The following is a 23,468-nucleotide window of genomic DNA, read 5'->3' on the forward strand; positions in this document are numbered from 1 at the left end:
ATCTTAGCTATCAAGAGGGACCCTCATTTGAAGGATTTGCTCCATCCTATTAGACTGGGAATGTGTCTTTGGGGCATTATTTTTTATTGCTAATTGACGTGGGGCATAGTTTCAGTGACGTCATTCCTTAGGAGGTGGGCTTGGGCTGCTTAAGAAGATTGGCTGACCCTGAGCCTGAGAGGTGGTAGAATCCATTTATCACTTCAGTTCTTGCCTAGACCTCCTGCTCTGACTTTCCTCTAGGATGGAGTATAATCTGTCGACTGAGTTAAACCCTCTTTCCTTCAAGTTGGATTGGGTTAGTATTTTATCCAACAATAGAAAGCAGACTAGAACAGGACCTGAATTTGGAAAACGCTTATGTTTACAGGACGCTTCTAGGGGCCATTGTCACCTCTTTGGAACCTTAATTGTGTAAGTATTCTAAGCTATTGTTATTTTCTTACTTCTGAGTGTTAGCGATGGATATGGACTTTCATGGACATAGGTACAAGTTAGTAGAGTGAAAATTTCAGATTTGAATGTATGTAGCCAAAGCACCCATAGTATAATATAAAGAGATGTAGAAAAAGATAGAAAAGAAATGGAAAGGAGTTGCCTATAGCTTGATGCAGAGTTTATTCTGGAGCTGGCCCTTAAAATTGAGGTGAAACCAGCCTGACCTGGGACAAGAGAGACATGGTCATGCTTGAGGTTTCCCTAGACACAGCTCAACAAATGAACCTGGGTCCCTCTGTGTAGAGCTAGCAAGAGGTGAGCACGGAGGGATTGTTGCTGGGAAGAGGGCAGGCGTTTTATTTTCTTGCTTTGTGTTTCAGTCTTAAGATCATGTTACTTATTCTTTTTACAAGACCAGATGAGATGCTTTTGACATGTGCTTAACTGCAAGTGGTTCTGAGGATAATTCCCTGTAATTATTTATCTCTTCAAGGGCAGGGCTCATCTGTGAACCTTAGGCTTTTGTATTCTCAGTGAACAGAAATTACGGGTGGTCAATGTGTGTTTGTTGAAAGAGTGTATGAAAGTACCTTGGAGCCTGTGTGAATAGTGGAAGAACAATGCTGGTCACTGGATCATTGATCATCCATCTTGCCTTGTGCTCTGCAACTCTTTTTTTGTATATCCTATGTTTAGGTGAAGGGTTCTTTGCTTCTCATTCCTATATGCCAAAATAGACTTCTTATACTCACCTTCCTACCCATAGTGCATCCTGCTTTCTGGAGGAAGCATCAGTGTTATTAGAGTGTTACTTTTGAGTTTCTCCCCCAGTGTCCTTTAGGTCTAGAAACAAAGGAGATCATATTCTTTTCCGATGCATGTCTGAAGGATTGATGTATGCTCTATATACTGTTAATCCAGTGATATTATTACCTAAACACTAGACCCACCATTGAGGAAGACTTGGCATTTAGGTTCAGCATGATGGCAGATGTGTCATGTGAACAAGCTATGCCAGAAGATGTGGCTCTGATCTTTAAGGATGATTTTTCATTATTTTAAAATCATGTGTGGGTATATCTCTGCCTCTCTATCTCTGTCTGTTTCTCTGTCTGTCTGTCTCTGTCTTTCTCTGACTCTGTCTCTCTCTGTCTTTCTCTGCCATTGTCTCTGTCTCTCTCTGTCTCTGTCTTTCTCTGTCTGTCTCTCTCTCCTTTCCTCCCCTCTCTGCACAAATGAGTGAAGGGGCCCCTGATGGCAGAATAGGGAATTGGATTTCCTGGAACTGGCGTTAACAAGTCGTTTGTGAGCTGCTAGATGTTGGTGCTGGCAACCAAACTCTGGTTGTCTGGAAAGGCAACACATGCTCTTCACTGAATCATCTTTTTAAATCCCATATGATGTGATTCTTTTTGAGGGCCCTACTTTTAAGCTCTGTAGTGTTCATTCTTCATTTCTGTTCCTTAAACATGAACCTTAAAAAGTTTTCAATAGAATTTTTTAAACGTGTAAATTCCTGAAACCTCTTAAATATGCCTTTAAAAATATGTAAGTTTCAGCCACTCATAACAACCATCAATAGGAAATGTTGGGGAAAAGACTTGAGAATTCACCAAGTGTAGGAAGGACTTTGAGTACAATTTTTTTTCCAGCTTTCCAGAGCTTTATTGACCTAGCACGACAGTATACGTGCTCAGGAATCCACCCTCATTGCCATATTTTGTAGCAGAAACACAAAAGCCAGGTTTGTAAAGAAATATAATGAATATACAATTACGGGTTTTGCCAAAGAATAGTACAAAACACCACATACAGAACCAGGAACCATGTCAGAGAGCTCAAGAAACCCCAGCTGCTAGGAAGGAACCCACCATCTTCCACTCTGCGCAGGTGGCTGGTTCCACATCACAGGCTGTTACCTACTGGGTGGGGGTGGGGGGCATCATTGAGCAAACAAGTGGGGCACGCCTGCAATCTCCATAAGGATCACATGACTGAACTATCTTCCCTTTGTAGACTTGTTTCCCATGTTGCATAGAAAACAGGGGCTATGAAGTGAAGGTCTCTATGTATGAGGTAATACACACGGTGCTATAGCCATAAAGCAACAGAACCGGCTCAGTGGGGCTCAGTCTCCATATTGCCACTGGGAAAACTGCGGCTCAAGTGCAGTGACTACATTACTCAAGTTCTTGAGTTGGAACAATGTTTTTTTTTTTTTTTTTTTTTTTTTTTTTTTTTTTTTTTTCCGAGACAGGGTTTCTCTGTGTAGCCCTGGCTGTCCTGGAACTCACTCTGTAGACCAGGCTGGCCTCAAACTCAGAAATCTGCCTGCCTCTGCCTCCTGAGTGCTGGGATTAAAGGCGTGCACCACCACGCCCGGCTAAGCCAGGATGTCTGTGTACCACCCTTCCTCTGTGCCAGTCCAGGTGAAAATGGTCAGCAAGAGGCCAGGGCTCTTCGGGGTCCTTGCATCTCTTAGTGTAAACAAGCATTGTAGCAGACCCTGTTAGCTTTTTTTTCCCTTTATTTTCCTGTGTAGCTATTTGAAAATAATTATCTTCCTGTGACATGGCTTGCAGTTTTTCTGTGTGGTTCTCTGAAGGTGTTGGTAGTTAGAGGTCATTTCTGATGGAAGGTAAGGTTAAGCTCTGCTTGTTAAAGGTGGTCCATGGTGGGTTTCATTCCTTCCTGCTTCATATTTGCTTTCTGAGGCCTGAAAGAAGGATAAAGCAGAATATTTGAGGCCAGTGCTTTGTCACTTTGTAACTGTCAGACCTGGTGCAAGTTTTCTCCCTGAGACAAACTTGTCTGACCTTCCTCAGGAATGTTTGATGATGGCTAATGGTGGTATTTTCCATTTCCTCTACAAAAAATAAATTGGATTTTTTGTAATCAGTAAATACTTACTTTGTTACCCTAAAAATCAGGTTTCTGAAGTTTCAGACTGTGATAGCTGTTGTGGGGCAGCCATTGACAACAAACAGAAAGGTAGATCCACAATCTGGCAGGCATTTTATTCAACAAACATATGTAGTGTTTATTTTGTGCCAGGTCATGTGATATGTATGTATTACATTTATATGTTATTATATATATTCATATATGTGTGTATACAATTACATTATAGTTATATATAAGGGTATTGACTGCATATTATATAGTTGACACTAATAATTAAAATATTACCCTTAGCATTACATATAAAGTTATTGACTCTGTTGTGAGTCAAATACTATTATTCCCATATTACAAATGAGTAAACTGAGGTACATAGAAGTAAACTACTGTGCCCCAGGTCATATGTCTCATAAGCAGTAGGGACGTAGTTACTCACACCAGAGCAGTTTATGTCCTGGGCTCACACTATTAACTCTGTCCCCTGTTTCCTTTCTGGTGTGCCAAGGAATGAAAGCAACACAGACTCTCCCAGCTAGAGGGACGGCTTCCTATGATGCAGAAGCCAGCCAAGCACATCCTTCTTCCGTCTTGATTAGAATTCTCAGTTCATGCTTAGCTGCCCTGGGATGTTTGGCTGGTTTTGGGTGTGCTGATGTTAAGGGATGATTTGAATGAGTGAGCTTGGGTGCCTCGGGCATTCTCCAGTGCAGACCTTGGTGTTCTAGCAGAGTTAAGTATGAAAACTCACAGATGTCACCACCGCTGGGCCAGTGATCAGGACCCAAAGTAGGATGTGGTAAAATTCATCATACAGACACATTCATAAATGAAACAAAACCTAAACCTTCCTCTGGTTTGTTTGTTGACTTGGGATGCTTAATCAAAAATAGTGTAGTATGGAAAGAAAAGTAAGAAAGGCAAGGGAAAAAATGATCAAAATGTACCCCAAATGGCAGAAAATAGCATGAGGCACCTAAAAAAGGTGATGTAGAAAATACCTCAAGTCTAATCTGGATGATGAAGGTGACAGTGAGTCTAAAACTGGGAAGAAGAACAAAGGTTTAGGAGCCAGGAAGCAGGGACAGCCAGGGGTGTGGTTTACCTCACAGAAATGGTAAGACTGGCGCATCGCACATGGAGAGTGGCATAATTAGATGTGGGTTTTAAGGCATCTTTTCAGGACTGGCTTGGAGAGCTGATGACTGACAGGAGGGGATCATGCCTATTCCCCACTGTAGTGTGTTCTCTGACTGTGACCAGCTTGGTGCCCTTGATGGCCTCTGGAAGAAAGATGAAGATCTTAACCATCCCGCCTTCTACACCCGAGAATGCCACAGCAAGGTTCCGAGCAGGGAGTCAGCAGGAACAATGGTCAATTCTCATCCATGTAATAATTTTCTGACATCACGGAGCAATGTCCATCGACATTTAGGCTTCACAGATGTGCTCAGTCGGGTTTGTTTGGAACCTACCAGATGCTGGAATCTGCCAGGGAAATAATGAAGGGCCATTTATCCCGCCGAGAGTCTCCTTAAAGGGAATCAATAACCTCATTGGAAAGAAAAATTGCATCATTTTGACGAGGCCCCTTCCAGGTGAACAATTCTGCCCCAGTGCTTAGCTGTCACTTGCAGCATGCCTTCTGATGGCGGGTCCCGTATTCTGATACACAGGGTCTTATTTCATCCATAAGAGGTTCCGTTGCTCCCAGTTTTGGATGAAGATACTGAGGTGCTAAGAATTTAAAGGAATGTGCCCACCAGCACACAGAAAACAGATGAGAATTTGAACCTGGGTTTATCAGACATTAAAAACACTGCATAGTGTGTGTGTATGTGTGTGTGTGTGTGTGTGTGTGTGTGTGTGTGTGTTGTATACAACTAGTTTTTATAAATCTCTGTGTGAATTTCTTTACTTGTAAATTGGGCATAAAGCTACCATTTGTTGCTCATAGTTGTGCATTAATAAAATAATATATTTGAAGAGCATTTTCTAGAATGATGTAGAAATAAGCATAGTTTTTATCCATTGACTAGTGAGTTGCCTAAGGGGTAGGGACCATTACATTTCTTTACACATGTATGGATTTTGACCTAAATACCTCTAAAGAAGGCTCAGTGTCTGAGTAGTTTTATTATTTTGGAGGAGATAATGGTACAAAGACTGTGGTTCTGGGGACATTTTAACGATTCCACAGTGATTTTTTTCCCCCACTAGCTAAGAGTCTGAGTAGCCTGAGAGGATTGTGAAAAGGTTAATCATCAAAGAAAGTGGTTCTGTTCTCACGTCACTGAGTCAGATCAATATACATTTTCTCTTGGATAATTCTGAGGGCTAGTTAATTTAGTGACACTAATGGTTTCTATGACAATCCTGGAGTTGAACATTGCAGATTTCCTACTGGGGAAGCCAGAAACCTGGGAAATCACCTACCCCTCCAAGGGAGACCTGTAAAATTGTTGCCCACATAATTAGGGGATTTGCATGTTAATTCTTAATCAGAGGCTGGGGCTAAGGTTCCTGTAGGCCATAGAAATAAAGGCTAATGTGGAAAAAGGAGTTAGAAGCAGGTAAAAAACTGTATGTCTATTTCTACTGCTGGTTGAATCTCTAAAGAAATTGCCCCGAGGTCATTCTGAAAAGTAAGGAAAAGAAAACAAAGCAACTCTCCCTAGTGTCATCCTTCATGCTCTGACCTCCGTGCTTCACATGTAAGCAGGACAGATGCAGCAGTTGGGTGGATTAGCCCTTACTAATAATGCTGATAATGGCTGCCATTATTTAGGACAACAATCGGGATCACTTGGAAAGGCCATTGTTAACCCTTGGCCTTTTCTCAGCATGGGTGGCTGATTCTTAGAATTTTTGGTCTGGCTTTTCTCATCATGAGAAATAGAAAGAGAAAAGACTGAAGGTGAGACTTTAGCACCATTCTAGCACGATTCCACATGCTTGTTTGCTTGGAAGAAGTTTTGCAAGCAAGCAGATGTGACAGTCCTTTAGGTAAATCAGTCGGGGAGTCAAGTGACCTGTTGGGGGGGGGGGGAGAAACAGTTTGTTTTGGAGCATGCCTGAGGGAAAGTAACTGAAGCACTCTAAGTAAGCAAAGGGGTGTTCATTTTCACTTGTACAGATACAGGCATTGGACTAATAGTGGGTCAGTGACTCAGTAACATGACCAACAAGTCAGACTTGATAGGAAATACCAGTAAGGTTTTATCCCTTTCTCATTTGTTTCTGTAGGGTGGTAGCAGTCCTAGAAGCTTCTAGTGTTTGTGGAAAGATGGGATATATTCAGAATGGAGACATTACAGAACCATCCTGGTCAGTAATGGAATTCTGGCGGTCAGAGGAAGGCTGCCACATACAAGCTATGACTTCCTCCTGGGACCAGCTCTCTGACCCCAGAGTTGCATTTCTACTTTCAGACTCTGCCTCTGAGCTCATGGTTTGCCTTTTGTTCTCTCCGACTCACAAATCACAGGGGAGCCATAGTGTGTAAACACTACAGGCATCTCTTCTTGGGCACTTGCTGTTTGTTTGGAGAATTAATTTATGTTCCTCTAAGAGACTATTGATTTGAGTTAGGTGATTAAAGGCACTCGATAAAGAACCCGCTAAATCTATTCACCTGTGCTCTACTGATTATGGAAGAGGCTGTATCAATCTTTTCTCATCAAATGACTCTTCCTTTGCTTCAGCCACTCTTCTGTTTTTGCTGCCCTCGGGCTTTCAATTAGGCTAAGAGGCAAAATTCATGGTTTCCTGGGGAGACATGAGAGGGCAGGTGCGGTGCAGAGTGCTCTGGGAGGCAGAAAGAGGAAATGGCTTAACCTTTTAACTAGGTGTACCATCTTAGAATATAAATTCCAGGTCCCTTCTTATCTCTCTCTCCCCCAGTCATTTTCTGATTCCATATCTAAAATGTTGCTCAAATCGATTTTCTTGCCTTCTTTGCTTTTGCTGCTGTCCAGGTTCAGGGTTTAATTGTAGTACCTGAAGGTCACATGGAACCACACACAGTCCCTTAATTGACCTTCCTGCCTCCTATCTCCTTCCATGCCTCCAGTCTCCCCTCCATCCTGCCTTTGGGAATCTTTCCTAAATGAAGTTCTGGGAATGTGGGTGATGTCTCTCCCTGTCCTATTTGAAGTCTCCCTTTACTGTTTATAAATTTTCTCAACTTGTTGTCCTAGAAAATATTTCATAGCCTTCATTTAGTATATGAGGCACACTCACAAGTACTAGGCTATAATCAGGTGGCACGGCCTGTCTGTCACTCATTGAGTGACTTACTGCTGTAGTTGTCTTTTCTTCTCTTGGAAGCTCATTTATTTTCAAGGTCCTCCTAGAATAGTCAAATGTAAAACTTTCGCTGATTCTCTCATAGAGGCAAAGGGGAGGGGGAAGGGGATGGGGGTTTGCAGAGGGGAGACCAGGAAGGGGGACAACATTTGAGGTGTAAATAAATAAAATAACCAATAAAAAATGTATTAGATTCTTTTGTTTGACCTTCCCACATAGCATTTTGATATTTCCTTACTTAGCAGTTTTAGAGTGATCTGGTTTTTTTTTCTTCCTCCTCATGTGAGGATAGAAATCAATTAAGACTTAATGCAGTTTAGTATTTCCAGAACCTGCTGGGGGAGTGTAGTGCATACCAAGTGGGAGACTAGACTGTTTTTCAGAAGAAATGTACTTTCCTTCATCCCTCCTTAGGTGGAGGACACTTTCTTGGCCCCACAGACTTCAGGCTTGGCAGTGTGATTTCTGTAGAATGGGAATGGATGTAATGTAAGCAGAAGACAGCATATGCATGGATGCCTCCTCATCTCATGCTGTGCTCTTTTGAGTCCCTGGAGGCAGTGGACCAAAACTAGCAGGGACACACAGGAATGCAAGCAGAACAAGAACCCAAATCAAAGGCTTGACCTGAGTTCATCCAAGTTGAAGATCTGTGAGCCAGCAAAATAACACATGTTGTTTGAAGTCACTGAGCTGAGTGCTAGTTATGACTAGATATTTTTATTATACGGGAATGGCAAATTAATTCAGGTCTTTAAATGTTCCAACCAATGCATAGATGGAAGAGAGAGGAAGGATTCAGAGGGTATAAACTAGGGCTGGAAAGGTAGCTTAGTCTGTGAGGTGCATGCCAAGCATTCGTGAGGACCTTTATTAGATCCTTAGAAGCGGTGTAAAACAGTTAGGCATGGTGGTGCATGCTAATATTGCTGGGCAGATGAAAATGGATGGATTCCCAAGGCTTTCTAGGGAGCCAGCCTAGCCCAGTTGGCAAGTTATAAGTCAATGAGAAATCCTGTCTTGAAAAACAAGGTGAATGGTGCATGAGAATGAATGCAAACCGTTGGTTTCTATGCACACCTCTATGCATACTGCCCACCCCAGCCCCACATATGCGCACACAAGAAGAAGAAAAGGAGGCCATGTATCTAGCCCATATGCATTTATTTTTTGGCATGGCATTAGGGCTTCATCATACATAGGAATTTCAAGACGAGCTTATGCAAAATTATGGTAGTATCACAAACGTTAGTGGAAAACATTACATTTCAGTTCGGCAAGCCAGGGATGGAGGTTGAAAATTAAATTATAAAATTTAAAACTTTAAGATAGAAATTAAGTTTTTTCCCCTTAATCATTCATTGTGGAAAGCATAATTGAAGGGGAAAATCTTGGAAGAAAGTCACATAATGAACTTCAAGTTCTAATAGAAATTATTATTGGATTGTAAACTATTTTGGATTAACCATGCCACAGTTCCCCTTCATTAGTGTGGATAATTAAAAGTTAGCCATGTATCATTTTTCTTGATATTTATGGATATCGCTGTGCCAGTGATGGTGTGATTTGGACTGTATACAACTATTTTCTTCAGTTGCGGCACTCATTGAATGACTCCAAGATCAAGGACTGAGACTTACTTGAGTATATGAACTTTATCTTCATATTTTCAAGTGCTTGTCAAGAAGACCCAATGAGATTGTATGTCTGAGTAGACACTGATATTTAGCTTGAGAGATCTCAAGGTCATATAACACTAAAGACATGAGACCCGGTGTCTATATGCACAAGAGATTTAAGCTATAAAGGAGGGCTAGGGAAATGACTCAGTCAGTAAGGTGCTTGCTGTACAACCATGAGGCCCTGGCTCTGAACCTCCAGCATCCACGTAAAAAGCCACATACAGTATTGTGTCCCTCTAACCTCAATGCTGGTGTGGTAAGAGATAAAATGATCCCGGGGCTCTCTAACAGTCAATCAGTGAGCTCCAGCTTCAGAGAGACAGCATGTATCAAAAGTTAAGGTGCAAAGTGATAGAGGAAGACACTTAATGTCTACTTATGGCATGCACAAACACAAATAAAACTATCGAGAAGATGACAAATGATACCCAGAGAACTGGATCATCTCATGCACATGGGACGACTCCCAGCTTTACTTTGGGAGCGATTCTGGAAGGAGAAATGAGGTTTAGCTAGCCACGTTTAGAGTTTTCATGGTGTAGGAAGGCCACTCATAAATCTAAATCTACTTTGTGTGTTTTCTGCATTCAAAGGCTCGGGGTTACTAAAATTTGTAGGAGTGAATTTACAGCTGTTTGAACTCAAGGTTAGAAATTTGTTTGCTTACCTGAATATTAATTTTGTGGATGACAAAAGATGTCATAAGTTGCTAGGTTGATTGGGATTAACAAGGTCACATTTTTACTTCCAATAGAGAAAATTACATATTTAGAAGGACAAATTTGTTTTTCCTGTTCTAGTTGGAACTCTGTGGCATTTAAGGATTCTGTTGACCTGTTCATCTCATATTCTCAAATTGGCCTGCTGTTAGTTTAGGATATAGAAGTATATCATGTGGTTGTTACTTCAGTGTCATTCCTGCAAGGCAGGCACTCCTGGAGCTCTCTCCTTTCTTTCCACCCTGGGGAACTTGCTAGTGACACCAAGCAGCTCTTTGTTTATTGAAAATACCTTTGTGGATGTTAAGAAAACTTTGGTGAGTCTGAGGCAGATAGTACTAATGATAAAATTGGATTTCTTCCATTTAAGGGCCTGACAGTATTCTGCCAAGATACTCATAGTAAGTTTAAATATTTCTTCCTAGATAGCTTTATATTTTATTATTTTTTTAATTTAAAATTTTTAAAATTTTATTATTATTATTATTATTTTTGGTTTTTCAAGATGGGGTTTTCCTGTATAGCCCTGGCTGTCATGGAACCTGCTCTGTAGACCAGGCTAGCCTTGACCTCAGAAATCCACCTGCCTCTGCCTCCTAAGTGCTGGGATTACTTTTTTATTTAATCAAAGATTTACTTTTATTTTTATTCTTGTGTCTGTGAGAGTGTACACCATACAAGTCAGAAGCAGGCATCAAACTTTCAGGGACTGGAGATACAGGTGGTAATCAGCTGTACCTGGGTGCTGGGAACCAAACTTGGCTTCTTTTCAGAGTTAGTGAGCTGTCTTGACTACTGAGCCAACTCTCTCGCTCCCTAAATAGTCTTAGGTGATAACTATCATATATGTACTCAAGTGTTAGAGCTGAATTCACATGTGACTGGATAATGATCTTAAACACTGTGGTAATGAACAGAATACAATAATGTGACACTTTGGGATCCTGTCATCTGTCTTTCACAGAAACTGGGTGCTGAAGGGTTACTCTGAATCAGGATAGGACTGGTACATGGTATAGATTATAATAACATAACCCCAACAAGAAGTTACACGTGATGAGTCACTGAGACAAAAGACAAAATTAACTCTCCATTGTTGGGACATTAATATCCAGAAAGAGAATCTCTGAAAACCTGGCCTGCTGGAGGCAGTTTGTATCTTACAATTCATTACTGATATTTTTTGCTTTCTTCTTCCCAATGGAGGCAGGGCATCATTTTTCTATTCGATGCAGAGAGAACATAAAGAGGAAAAAGACAGCTTTCTCAGTGGCTCGGGGTCTTTTGTAATAGGAGAGCTGGGGAAACAGACTGAAATAAACACATGTACCATTGTTATCGATGTGTGGGGATCATGAATGCATTTCAACACTTTTTTGCTGTCAGTTTTTCCATAAGTTATAGCTTGTTCAAAACAGTGAAAATTGCTTATATTATAACCAATCTCTTATAAATGTGGTTTCCCTGGCATCGCCCTGCTGCCTCTCCAGTTTCCATAGATCTGGGAATCAGTCCTGTGTGGCGAGACAGTGAGATGAGGTTTCTTTTTCCGTGTAAGTGGAGCAGGTGAGATGAGTGAGTCACCTCCTCTGACTGCCCATTTTGAATGAACTCTTTGTACAGTTGTGGAATTTACATCCTGCAGATGAAGAGATGTTTATTGCCACTGCTCTCACATTGTGATGTCAGGAGCATGAGCTCTGAATCAGACTGGATGAGTTGGATTCTTGCTCTCACACTTAGCAATAACCTAGTCATAGATAACTCATTTGCACATGCTCTCGGTCACATTTGTAATAAGAGCTTTATAGTACTCTTCACAGAGTTAATATTTTTTTTAAAATCAAGCTCCTTTGTTTGGCTTCAAACTTACTACATAGCTGAAGATGACCTTGAACTTTACCTAATATGTTCTGATCTCTCCTTAACCTAATATGTTCTAGATTACAGGGGTATACCACTGTATTCTTCTTTATGAATGCTATGGATGGAATCCAGGGGAAAGTGCATTAGGCAAGCAGGCTACACCTGAAGCTTCAACCCTAGCCCTCCTAGGGTTATTCCTGAAGATTAAATGTCAACTTTCTGACATGTGGTAAGTGCTGTCAGCTGTTGGTGATGAGGATCTGTACACTCTAGTGGTAACACACAGCGTGTGCACCTTGTGATGGTGCAGACTACCCATCCACTCCACCTTCCTCCAGAGCTGTTGAGTACCTGGTATAACTTGTTGGTGACCTAGCATTAAGCTATTGTCTACCTTGCATTAAGCTGGCTTGTGTACTCTCCTTTCCTCTCCCTTACCTCCCTTTTAATTAAGGAAACCAGCATACATTTTAAATTATGAAATATACCATCAAATTGTACCTATGTTTATTTCCGTTTTCTCACGTTTTAAGATAGTTTTTAAGAATGTCATGAATCTTACTTGATAGTTTAATAGATTGTCAAAGCTTCACTGTAGAAGTCACTGAGAGATGGGCTTGTGGAACTTTATGGTGTGAATTGAAAATGAAGATGACCACAAAACCCTCCCTGGTGAAGGCATAGCCAGCTAATGGGAGGATTGTTATGTGGAGAGACAGACCTTAAGAGTGTCCAAGATCACTCTGGTGATTTGCCATATTATCATCTAGATTCCAAGATTATTTGTACAGACAGGTAGGTATGTTGACTTCATTCTTTCCTCCTGCTTTCTTATGGATCCAGGTCTTCATTCCTGTCTGAGATGTCTCACCATCTCCACTTTGTCTTTTCTCTGAGGATTATGTTCTTCACATCACAAACTGTCCTTGGAATTTTCTTCCACCTTTTGCCTTATCATCATCTTCGTCAGTGTCATCATCATAATCGTTGTCATCCACAACAGCAGTTACAAAAAAAAAAAACAAGCAAGTCCCCCTCCCAGTACTAGAATCACTGAAATGTTTGGTGGCAAACCCATTCATTGTTGCAAATGGCTGAGTAGGTACAGTCCTCATGCATACACTTCTGGGCCTTCAATGTTCTTTCCCTTTAAAGCCACATTATTTAATTATACAACCTTTTAGACTCTTGAAGGGACCAATCATTACCCTCAGGACATTAGCCTTCCTTCCTCATAACTTTGGTGGCTGCTTTACTCTTTTTTCCTTATAGATCCAGTCAGTGTGTAGATTATTTTCTTTCTAATAAAGTAAATATAACCATCAATTTGATGAAAGAATAAATAAAATGAAGAAAAAATTTAAAATACATTTGTAATTCAGAGATACCCATTGCTATATTTCTCATCTACCTATATGTCTCATCTGCTGCTCATCTATCTCTACATGTTTCATCTATCAATTGATCATGTATATGAATGTAGGCATAATATATATCTTATAAAACGTTATTAGACTCACCTATGTCACCTACCTAGCAAACTATTTTTTCTTCAACATAATATTTTTATTAATTGGGGTTTTTGTACAAGGCACCTGATCACACTCACATCCCATTACTCTTAGGTCCTCTCTTCCATTCTTGTGCCCCACTCCCCCAAAATAACCCCACAAAGTCCAAATTGTGTTGACCCTATACTCCTTGGAACATGGTCAAACTCCTAGTGGCCAACCCTTTAAAGATAATCAAGTCTTAAACCCATCCCCAACGCCTTCCAGAAGTTATCAACTGTAAAGAGCTACACTTCAGCATCTTTATCACAATTTTAAAGGACCATTTTTCTTTCAATAGCTTCTTGTCTGAACTCTTTCTTTTGGGGGAGGGTGGTTGTCTCAGAAGCCTTCAACGTCTCTTATTCTCAGTTATGAGTTTGGAGTCATCAATACTACTGCAAAATAAGCTCCCTTGCTCAAAGCATCCAGGTAGCGTGGATCCTGGATTTCCACGTGGTTTCAGGTGGCAGCCTTGACCACCGACATCAACATGGTTTTCAGTGCTAGCATGGACCATAGACATCAGCGCAGTCTCAACAAGGCGGCATGAACCATGGACACCAACATGGCCTCTGGTGGTAGCATGGACTATGGAAGTCTTTCAAGGAGGCTTAATCTAGAGAATGTACCGTTCTTAATCCTAGATATCTTGTTATTGCTCAGAGTCAGGGTGATCATGAGGTTGGGCAATATAGCCAGGGTCAGGACTTGCACAAGTTCTGGTCTACTTGCTGAACACTGCCCTCAGAGCAGGTGGCCTTTGGGTACCCCAGGCATAGCCATTACCTTTATAGTCCTCTGACAGTGCTGTGGCCCAGTGTTCTCTTCCCTGCAGCAGAAGAAACAAGTGGAACAGCAGCAGAGCATGAACAAGGTCATCACCATCATCGTCATCGTCATCATTATCTTCATTAGGATAAGCATGAGGATGAGGGTGAGCATTATTATGAGCATGGAGCATGAGCCTCTTCCTTCTCTGCTTCTTCTCCCTCCTTCTCCTCATTGTCATCATTATCACCGGCTCCATGCTGTGGCCAGGGCTTTGGGCCCAGCAGCTGCACTGGCTTAAGTGGTGGAGACTGGGTCAGACAGCCCGGTGGTGGCCCAAGCTTCCCAACACCAGAGAACAGATCCTATTTGGCAATGACACGCTCCTTGGACTGCCAGTTCTAGTGGGCCATTTTCGATAGTTGATCTTTGACACTTTTCTCTTAGCCTCGTGGTTGGCTTCTCTTGAATTCCATTCTCTTGAATACAATTTTCTGTTTTCTTCTGCCTTGTCATCTTATCCCTGTGTGTTATAGTTAGAGAAGGCTGAAATGCATGACTGGCCTTAGTTTCCTGGGCACAAGTTTCCATTGGTAACACTAGGACACAGGTCTGCCTTTCCCCCTGCCTTTCCTCTCACTCCTATAGCTCAAACTGTGGGTGAGAGCATGGTAATAAAACTTAAGATCAAGTGGCCCAGACTGAATTCCAGCTTCTCACTTAAGATGCACTTCAGTGTCCTCATCTGCACTCGAATAGATTGCTCTAAGTGACAAACACATTAACACCCATTGCAACCCCTCAGGAAACAGTTGTAGGATTGACATCACTTCAATCCATCTCCTACACCTACATTCTTGTTGACACTATCTCAATTGAGATTCCTTGTTCCCAAACTGCCTCTTAGCAGATCCTGGCCTACACTATTTTATGCCCCTGCCTCATTCTTCACGGAGCAGCCAGAGTGAGTTTTCTAAAATACAAATCTAATGAAGAACCAGCTGACACCTTTCAGCAGTGCCCTGTTGGTCTCAGAGTAAAGGCTAATCTCTTTTCCTTGATCTATGATGCTCTTTAAGATTTGGCTCTTGTCCCTCACTCCAGCCTCTCTCTTGCTATTAGTCCTACTCCAGTTAAAGCTGTGCTCATGTGCTGGGGAAATGGCCTACTTGGGAAAATGTCCACCAGGAGAGCAGAAGGACCTGAATTGAGATTTTCCAAATCCACTAAAGAGCCAGGTATGCAAGCATGTGCCTGTGATCTCAGCACTGGGTGAGTGAGCAGACAGGCAGATTCCTGAAGCGCACTAGACAGCTAGCCTGGCCAACCCATAAGCTGAAGGTTTAATGAGAGACTCTCTTTCAAAATATAAAGATGAGAGTGATCAGGGAAACCCACCAAATACACACACACACACACACACACACACACACACACACACACACAGAGACAGAGAGACAGAGAGAGAGAGAGAGAGAGAGAGAGAGAGAGAGAGAGAGAGCTGTGCTCAGGTACATAAGTGTCTTCAAACAGATCTGCACATTTTTCTCTCCTATTGTGATCTCAGTACTGTTCTGTTTCTTACTCTGTCCAAACCGTCGGTCACTAACAACTGATTCCCATACATTCAGGATCAGGTAGAAGTTCCATTCTTCCTAGAAGTTCTTTATACCCCCAGGACAGCCTCAGTTAACCAAGTTTGGGTGAGGTGCCTCCAACTTCTCCATAGCATCCTGCTCTCTCTTTTTTTTTTAAATAAAAAAAAATAGCATCCTCTCCTTTAATCATTGGGTACTGTTCTGTATGATGGATATAATATAATGAAATCTTTATCCATTTCCTCTTCCAATCTGTAAATATCCTGAAGACAGAACTATCTGTGATCCCAGAAAGAATTTAAGCTTATTAATTAGAATTTGTATTTTCCACAGTGATTTGTGTGATTATTATGTGTTAACTTTCAATAGCTTTAGTCCTTTTTTCTTTTGAGTGCATGTGTTACATTGTTCATGTGCATTTTGTTATGTGTGTGCTTGTGTACTTTGTTGTTTGTGGCATAAGCACTTATTAACATGATGTGCATATGTAGGATCATGTGCACGTGTATATAGTCCCCAGAAGTAGATGCCCGGTATCTTCCTCAATTGCTCTCTATTTTTTTTCTTTTTTGAGAAAAGGCCTCTCACTAAATTTTAGGTTCATTGATTTCGATGGACGCTAGGCCAATGAGATTCAGATACGCCTGTTTATGTGTCCTTGCCTCCAAATTGCTGGGATCATAGTCCTATGTCATTATAACTGGCCTTCTTACATGAGTGCTGGGGATTCAAACTTAGGTCCTCTAGCCTGTATTTCATGTACAACAGGATGTGAGCTATCCCCCAGCCTCAGTCTTCTCCTGTCTATTTTTGACTTCATTTTCAGATCCTTACTTCACCTCTTCTCCATCTCCAGGTTCTTGCTTCTTCCCAACTGTTTAGAAACATCAATCTCTTATTTTCTTCTCTTCCTATAGATTTTTGTATGCACCCTGTCACTTCCTTTCTCACTGTGACTGAGGTGAGTGAGCTACCCCAGTGGCTGCTTTCCTTGAGTTATGAGCAACATGAATGTAAAGGCATTTCGTCCTTGGCCATATATCTTCTATAGAACTGTGCTACAGGAAGATTTTTTACAAATTCAAAGCTTTGAAGGGCCAGGCCAGGAAACACACGCTAGGATCCCTTTCTCTGCAATCCTATTATGAATGCATAGGAGAGAATGTTTATAAAACAGGTGCAAGAAGTGAGAAGGAAGTTTTCGTTTAGGCTTTAGTTTAAATTATTGGTATCTTTTTTTTCCCACTGAAAAGCTAGAAAGCAGACTTCTGTCTGAGCCTGGGAAAATCTAAATAAGAAGCAGAATATTAATGTATTTTATGTGGGGCATGGTGAGGGGGGTGACTGCTCAAGTCTACATTTGTCCTCTGTAATGTAAATGTGGTTAGCACACAGATTGTTCTGAGGACTTAGTGTGGTGATTCTTAAAAATTCTGTAGAAAAAAAGAGCATAGTCCATAGGCAGCATTTATGGAAAAAACCCTATTCTTACTGCATGGCAGAGGTGTTATCCACGTGATAACTCTAGAGGTTTTCTCTTTACTTTTCTGAGGACCACAGATGTCAAATAACTCCTGTAAGTTCATAGAGCACTGTTCACTGTTCTTGACTCTGCGGTCCACAATTTTTCATGCTGTTGTTGTAAAAGAATGGCATGCTCAACTGTGGCTTCACTTGGAGCATGAGTTTCTTCTCTGTATATACAACTCTTGGTCTATATATAGATATGACTTTGGCATTTTGTGAACACATATCAGAATTTGAAGCTATGTTGGGAATCTGACTCTTAACCAGTTATAAGTGGAGTTTTGTAGCTACAAACCTATTAATATGTTGGGCTGGATAATTCTTATTATTAGACTATCTCTCTCTTTTTTTCTCTTTTTGCAAGATGATCGGATTTATTGCCCATGTTTCCCCACTAGAAGTTAATGGCACCTCTTGTCCCTAGGTTCGACAACCAAAACACACACGTGCTTTTGTCATCTCTCCACAGCCATGGAGCCTCTTCTTAATTGCACACGAGGCAACACTGAATTAAAGGTCCACTTAAATGACCACATTTAACTTAACAATGTCTTTAAAGCTTTTTATCTCCAACTCAGGTCATTTACCAAGATGGTAGGGATTAGAGTTTCAGTATGAAACATTTGTGGTCATTTCTCTGCAGGCTTTACAGTGGGCAGGGGGAAAGGCTCAGGGTGAGGTAACAAGAAATTGGCTCAGCCCAATTTTATTGTAAATGGCGCTGGACTAAGTATTTAGATAACAATTAATTCAGTCTGAAGTACACAGCAATTTAAGCCATGTTTACATTGAAGCTCTTTGAAAAGTACACATGGCTTCATGCATAAGATGGTTTCTTGTTGGCTTAGACACAATTCTGAAGATAAGGGTCTGGGGGAACGACTGAGGTAAACTCAATCCCTGGGCCTACGATAGCACAAGCATCACTTAGGATGCTGTAAAACACAAGAGCCATCACTCGTAAGAATGGGTTTTATGATCTAAAAGCAATGCTCAAAATGTAGGGGGAAAGGGTCTGGGATAAGTAAAAACAACAATTCTGGAAGATATGGGCAGAGCCTGTTTCATCAGAGAGCCAAGGATGACCAGATTGTAAAACTACATCTTTACTGGCATTCCAGGAAGAGCAGCTACACATCTCATTCCAGTGAAGGGGTAAGTTGTATGTTTTACTTCTCTGCTTTCTCCAGTGCTTATGTGTATGCACAAGGCCTTTTTGCTCTCTACAGACATTAAGGAAGATATAGTTCACCTGTGAGCAAATACCAGACAAGAAGCATTTTAAGGGAAAAGGCTTATTTTGCCTCATGCTTTAAGCCTATAAAGTCCATTGTGGTGAGAATGGTGTGGTGGGGGTGGTGGGGCTCAGTGTGGCAATAACATTACCTGGTAACTTCTTGCTCATGTTTTATTGACCTAGGAAGCAGAAAGAGGGCAGGAATTACAGTCAGGCTATAAACCTCATGGCCTACCTATAAGGTACCTTCACTACATTAGCAAGGCTCCACCAGGACATCTGGAGACAAGTATACAAGCCAGTGGAGGTGGCATTTTTCACTCAAACCATAGCATCCTATTTATCTTACCTACGATTATGTTTTCCATGAATATTTAAAATGCTGAGATGGTTCATGTTTTGATAATACAAATGAGAAATAGCAAAACCTATATCCTTATTTGATCACAAATGTTAATCTAGCTACCACTCTCATTTTTATCTTCTCCTTAATCACAAAGTTCTCTGAAAAACTTGTCAGTTTCCTCTCTCTCCAGTGCTTCCTTCGCCAAGCACCTGGTGGTCCAAGCTCCCTGGAAAATAATTGCTGATAGCAGGGATTTCCATGACGTTGTATTCAGTCCATGTTCATTTCCCGGTCTTCATTTTATCTTTGTTCTCTCAAAGGCACTGGCAAATGCTTGTCTCTGTTTTCCTCAAACTGCTTTTGTCATTTGCTTCTGAGACTCCATCCTCCCATGGATTGGCTCTCAACTCACCTTTGTCTCTTTCTGCTATACTCTGAAGATTCTTCCTGGCCTTTGAATCCTAGAGTGACACAAGACTCAGTTCTCTTCTTTTATCTGTATTCTTCCCACTTCAACCATAGTAGATCCTAAATATGCATCTATGTCTGTCTTCCCAGTACTGATCAGTAGATTGGGGAACTGGTTTCTTCTCACTAGACTGCGGATCTTATCCTTCTTTCTTTGCATTCTGTTATGTCCATTTGATTGGCAAAGAACTGTGAAGATTGACGTACCATTTCCAGGCACATAGAATATCTCCACTTACTCTTTGATCCCAAGGGTGAAGTCCTCAGATGTTCAGAGTAACTGAACTTGAGCTATACCAGAAGCTAGACTGGACCAGTACTTTGGGGGTGGTGTGTGTGTGAATGATCACTTTCTTCTGAAGCATAAAACAAAACATGTGGAATAGGAGCTAGCAGAGAAATGGATGGATGCTCAAGCATTGTTTTTGGAGTTGTAGAGATGGAAAAGCCTTAGCAGGACTAGAGGAAAGCAGAGCATGTAATATGTGGGACAATGGACTGTGAGAGGTAGCCTGGTCCTCAGTTGAGCTAAGGCTAGAAGCCCCAGAGACTCTAAATGGAGGAAAGGAGCTTTGCCTGCTTCTGGGCACCAGGTCCCTGTTACTGGCATTTGTGGCCATCAGTCATATAAGGCAACGCCCTAAGACCCTCCACATGTAGCCCTAACATCTCAGACCAAGACAATAGGAAAGAAGCTGTGACCACAGATCAGGTAGGCCAGATCTCCATTTTAATGAGGTACCTAGAGGCCTGGAGGATTTAGCCAATAACCTTTGCTTCCCAGACATTCTTCCCTGCAAAAGGTATTTAATCTCAGACCCACCCTGAAAAGTGGGGTATGGTTTTACACATCTACTTTCCACCATGGCAATAAATGATTTGGAACCTCAGACTGTCTCTTTTCATGGGGATCCACCATGGGAGAGCCATGGAGAAGGCCTTTGCCTACAGAGCTGCTGTCTAATCTCCTGTAGGCGGCCTCTCTACAGTTCCAGCCACGGACCACCACCAAGCCCAAGTCTGTCACTGTCAAGCCAAGAGACCAGCTGGATGTCCCCCGTCAGGCTCCCCCAAGCTAGGTCCTGCTCCTGGGTGCAGACTCCGTTCTCAGCTCTTCTACAACTTCCAGTGGCACCTGGGTGTCCAAGAGCCTGGGAACTCCGTGGCTCCAGCCTCTTCACAGACTCAGAGACCCCTGAGCCAGCTCTAGCTCTCCTGAGCCTCAGACTATACTTTCCTACCCCCAAGTGGTGCCTCAGTGCTTCTCTACAGCCCAACACCCACATGGCATGGCGTGGGATAAGTGTGGTCAAACTCCTGGCCTTCTGCCTCCTCAAGCAGCCATGCCCAGTGCCGAGCAGACACAGGATCCACAACCCTACAGTAATTTACATGGACTTGGAATGAAGAGGAATTCAGAAAAAATTCCATTTACATTGAAAGTGGTCTCCATATTGTTTCCTGGTTTTAGTACCCCCACAAGCTCATGACTCGTGCACAGCTGTTTCTTGTGTTGACCTTGTCCCTCAGGTGTGCACTGCAATAGCCTGGACATTTCCTGGGCATATGCACTGAACATCTTCCCATAATCATCTCCTCAAATTCTGTGTGCACAAAGCAGACACAGCATGTATTCCCAAAGGCAGTGAAGCCACAAATGTGGGTGTCATCTTAACCTGTTACCTTGTGTTCTCGCCACAGATTCACCGAAGCCCGCCAGTTTTCCCTCCTTGTATCTTCTTGACTCCATCTTCTCCCTTTGTCTCGATGAGAGTGGCTCTCGGCACCTCCTTTCTGCTTCAATGCCACTGCTGCCAGGCTGCCACCTGCTTCTGTCTTTTTCCCTTTTAAATTCACCCTCTGTTCAGGTACCAGAGTGACCTATGCAAGCATAAATCTTATCATGTAGTTCCCCCGCTGAAACCTCTCCAAGTGCTCCCCTGAGTGGAATAAAATCTATGTTCCTTGGCGTGGTGTACATGGCCCTCCATACCTGGCCCTCGCTTGTCTCGCTTGCTTGCTTCACTTCACTTCTGGCCTCTTGTGGTCAATCTTGTACAGAATGACTGACTTCACCTTCCTTTCAGTGTCTTGCTTCTGCGCCTTTGCTCTTGTGAGTTCCTCGGCAGTAGCCTTCCTTTGTTCTTACTGCTTCCAGCACATCTTTGAATATCCACATCACTGTTTACACTCTATGCAGAAAGCAGCTCCTAATGTGTCTATCCCCCTTCATGTTTATTCCTGTATGTCCTGTGAGTTTGTGTATATGTGTGCACTCATGCATGTGTGTATATTACTGAAACAGCTTCCTCTATACACAAATATTTCTTGTAGTGATGTGTGTGTGTTTGTGTGTGTGTGTGTGTGTGTGTGTGTGTGTGTGTATGCATGTGTTGGGTATGTTTTACCAAAACAACCTCCTCTACACACAAACATTTGTTGTAGTGACTCCAGTAAGCTACCCTAGAGGAGGAATTCTTTTTGGATTTTGGTGTCTAGAACTCAGTTGTAATTGGATAACTAGGAATAAATGAAGAGTGTCTTGCATAAGACATTCTTCCTATTGTCTTGAAATAGCCAAGGGCTCAAATGTCAGAGAAATATGGTGCAGGAAGTTCTGACCTCCTGTTGCTTTTGTACTGGTCACATGATAGAGACTCTTCTCTGATACGGAGGTGTTTGGAAAGCAGGGAAGGGAGGCATGTAGGGGCAGTTGGCATTCTCAGTGGACTAGAATGTGCACAGTAGAGCCAGATGAAGCATCAGTCACTGTGGACTAAATCAGATGAGTTTACGCTGTTGAATGCTTTAGAGGAGGGTTACCTCGGTGAATCCTGCCAGTGCCTGGCAAGTGGGACTGGCTTTGTGGAGGTCAGCAAGGCTTGAAATAGATAATAAGTGACATCTGCTCCTACCTTCTCCACATAGAAAAGCTCTCCTGGTCTGACTCGCATGTCTCTGAGCCAGATCTAGTTTGCAGATGGCAATGAGCATTCTAATGTTGCATGTAGGCATTTTAAGACAGGCTCTCATAAATAGATCCTGTGCCCTGGGAGGCATGCCAAAACACATTTCTGTGTTGACTGCAGAGATGCTTGCTAAAAAGCAAACAGCACATTAGCAGCCCTCTGAGTTCTTGTGCAAATGGACTGTGAAATTGTGGCTTGATGCTCCAAAGCAATAACTTTTTGTCTCCTTGATGATGATTAAGGGAAGCTGGGCTTGATTTGGCTGGGAGGGTGTGGGTGCCTGCAGAAGGGGCCCAGAAGGTACAAGTGGGTGCGACTTAGATGGGGCCACCTGAAGAAGAATGGCTTGACTGTTGAAGGCCAAGGAGAAGCAAGAGCACACCTTCAACTCAAAGCTTCATCTGACCTTCAGGAAATTGTCTTAGAGACTCTGCAACTTCACGTTTACCCACAAATTAACTGCCTCTGTTTGTTCCGGGCATTGGGACTGATGAAACAGCCAGGGGATTCTGACCACAAAATTATAATAAGCAGAGATATCACATGAAATTATTTAAAGAGCCATCTTGACATTAACTTGTCAGATGGAATGAATGAAATTGAACTAGTTTTTTTAAACAGTATTTATAATGGCATAGGTAGAAATTCAGGTGTGGCATTTACTCTGGGTTGTGAAGAAGATATTGTTTTCAGGAGATGTGTCTCTGCATCACTTTCATCCAAAATGTTAATTAACCAACAAGACACCCAGAAGGTGGGTCAAATGCGGGATCCAAAGGTAAAGGGTATAGTCACGATTTTCTTTCTTCCTTTGAAGAATCATTAACTGAAGATGTGAGAGGGTAGGCAGTTGGAACATCTTATTTTAAAGTAAAGAGATGTAAGATTTTTGTTTAGTTCCCATTCTTGTCTAGACTGGGCAATGTGAGATGTTAGGTTGTAAAAATAACATTATTCATAAGTGTAAATAGCATTATTTATTGGTTATCAAAGAGGCTTTTGTTCATTGGATATGTATATAATAGATGTGGATTCTTACTAACACTCATTATGGACCAGTCCTGGTTCCAATTTTCACTTATTCATGCAAA

At 41.9% G+C, this 23,468-nt stretch overlaps 2 long non-coding RNA genes across 2 annotated transcripts in view; one reads left to right on the top strand and one right to left on the bottom strand.

The window, feature by feature from the left end:
* The first annotated feature begins 458 nt into the window (after positions 1 to 458).
* The window catches only part of Gm33540, a 29,167-nt gene continuing 6,157 nt past the window's right edge, over positions 459 to 23,468 (top strand). Inside the window, exon 1 of the long non-coding RNA XR_374815.1 lies at positions 459 to 487. This is a non-coding gene — a long non-coding RNA (predicted gene, 33540). The remainder of the gene's footprint in view (positions 488 to 23,468) is intronic.
* Positions 2,948 to 4,640, bottom strand: Gm13793 (predicted gene 13793). Its single transcript, NR_168282.1, has 2 exons — positions 4,442 to 4,640; positions 2,948 to 3,154 (listed from the first exon to the last, which is right to left on the bottom strand). It is a non-coding gene; the product is annotated as a predicted gene 13793 (long non-coding RNA).

The sequence above is a fragment of the Mus musculus genome, chromosome 2 (genome assembly GCF_000001635.26).
Source record: "Mus musculus strain C57BL/6J chromosome 2, GRCm38.p6 C57BL/6J".
Classification (NCBI taxonomy): Eukaryota; Metazoa; Chordata; class Mammalia; order Rodentia; family Muridae; genus Mus; species Mus musculus.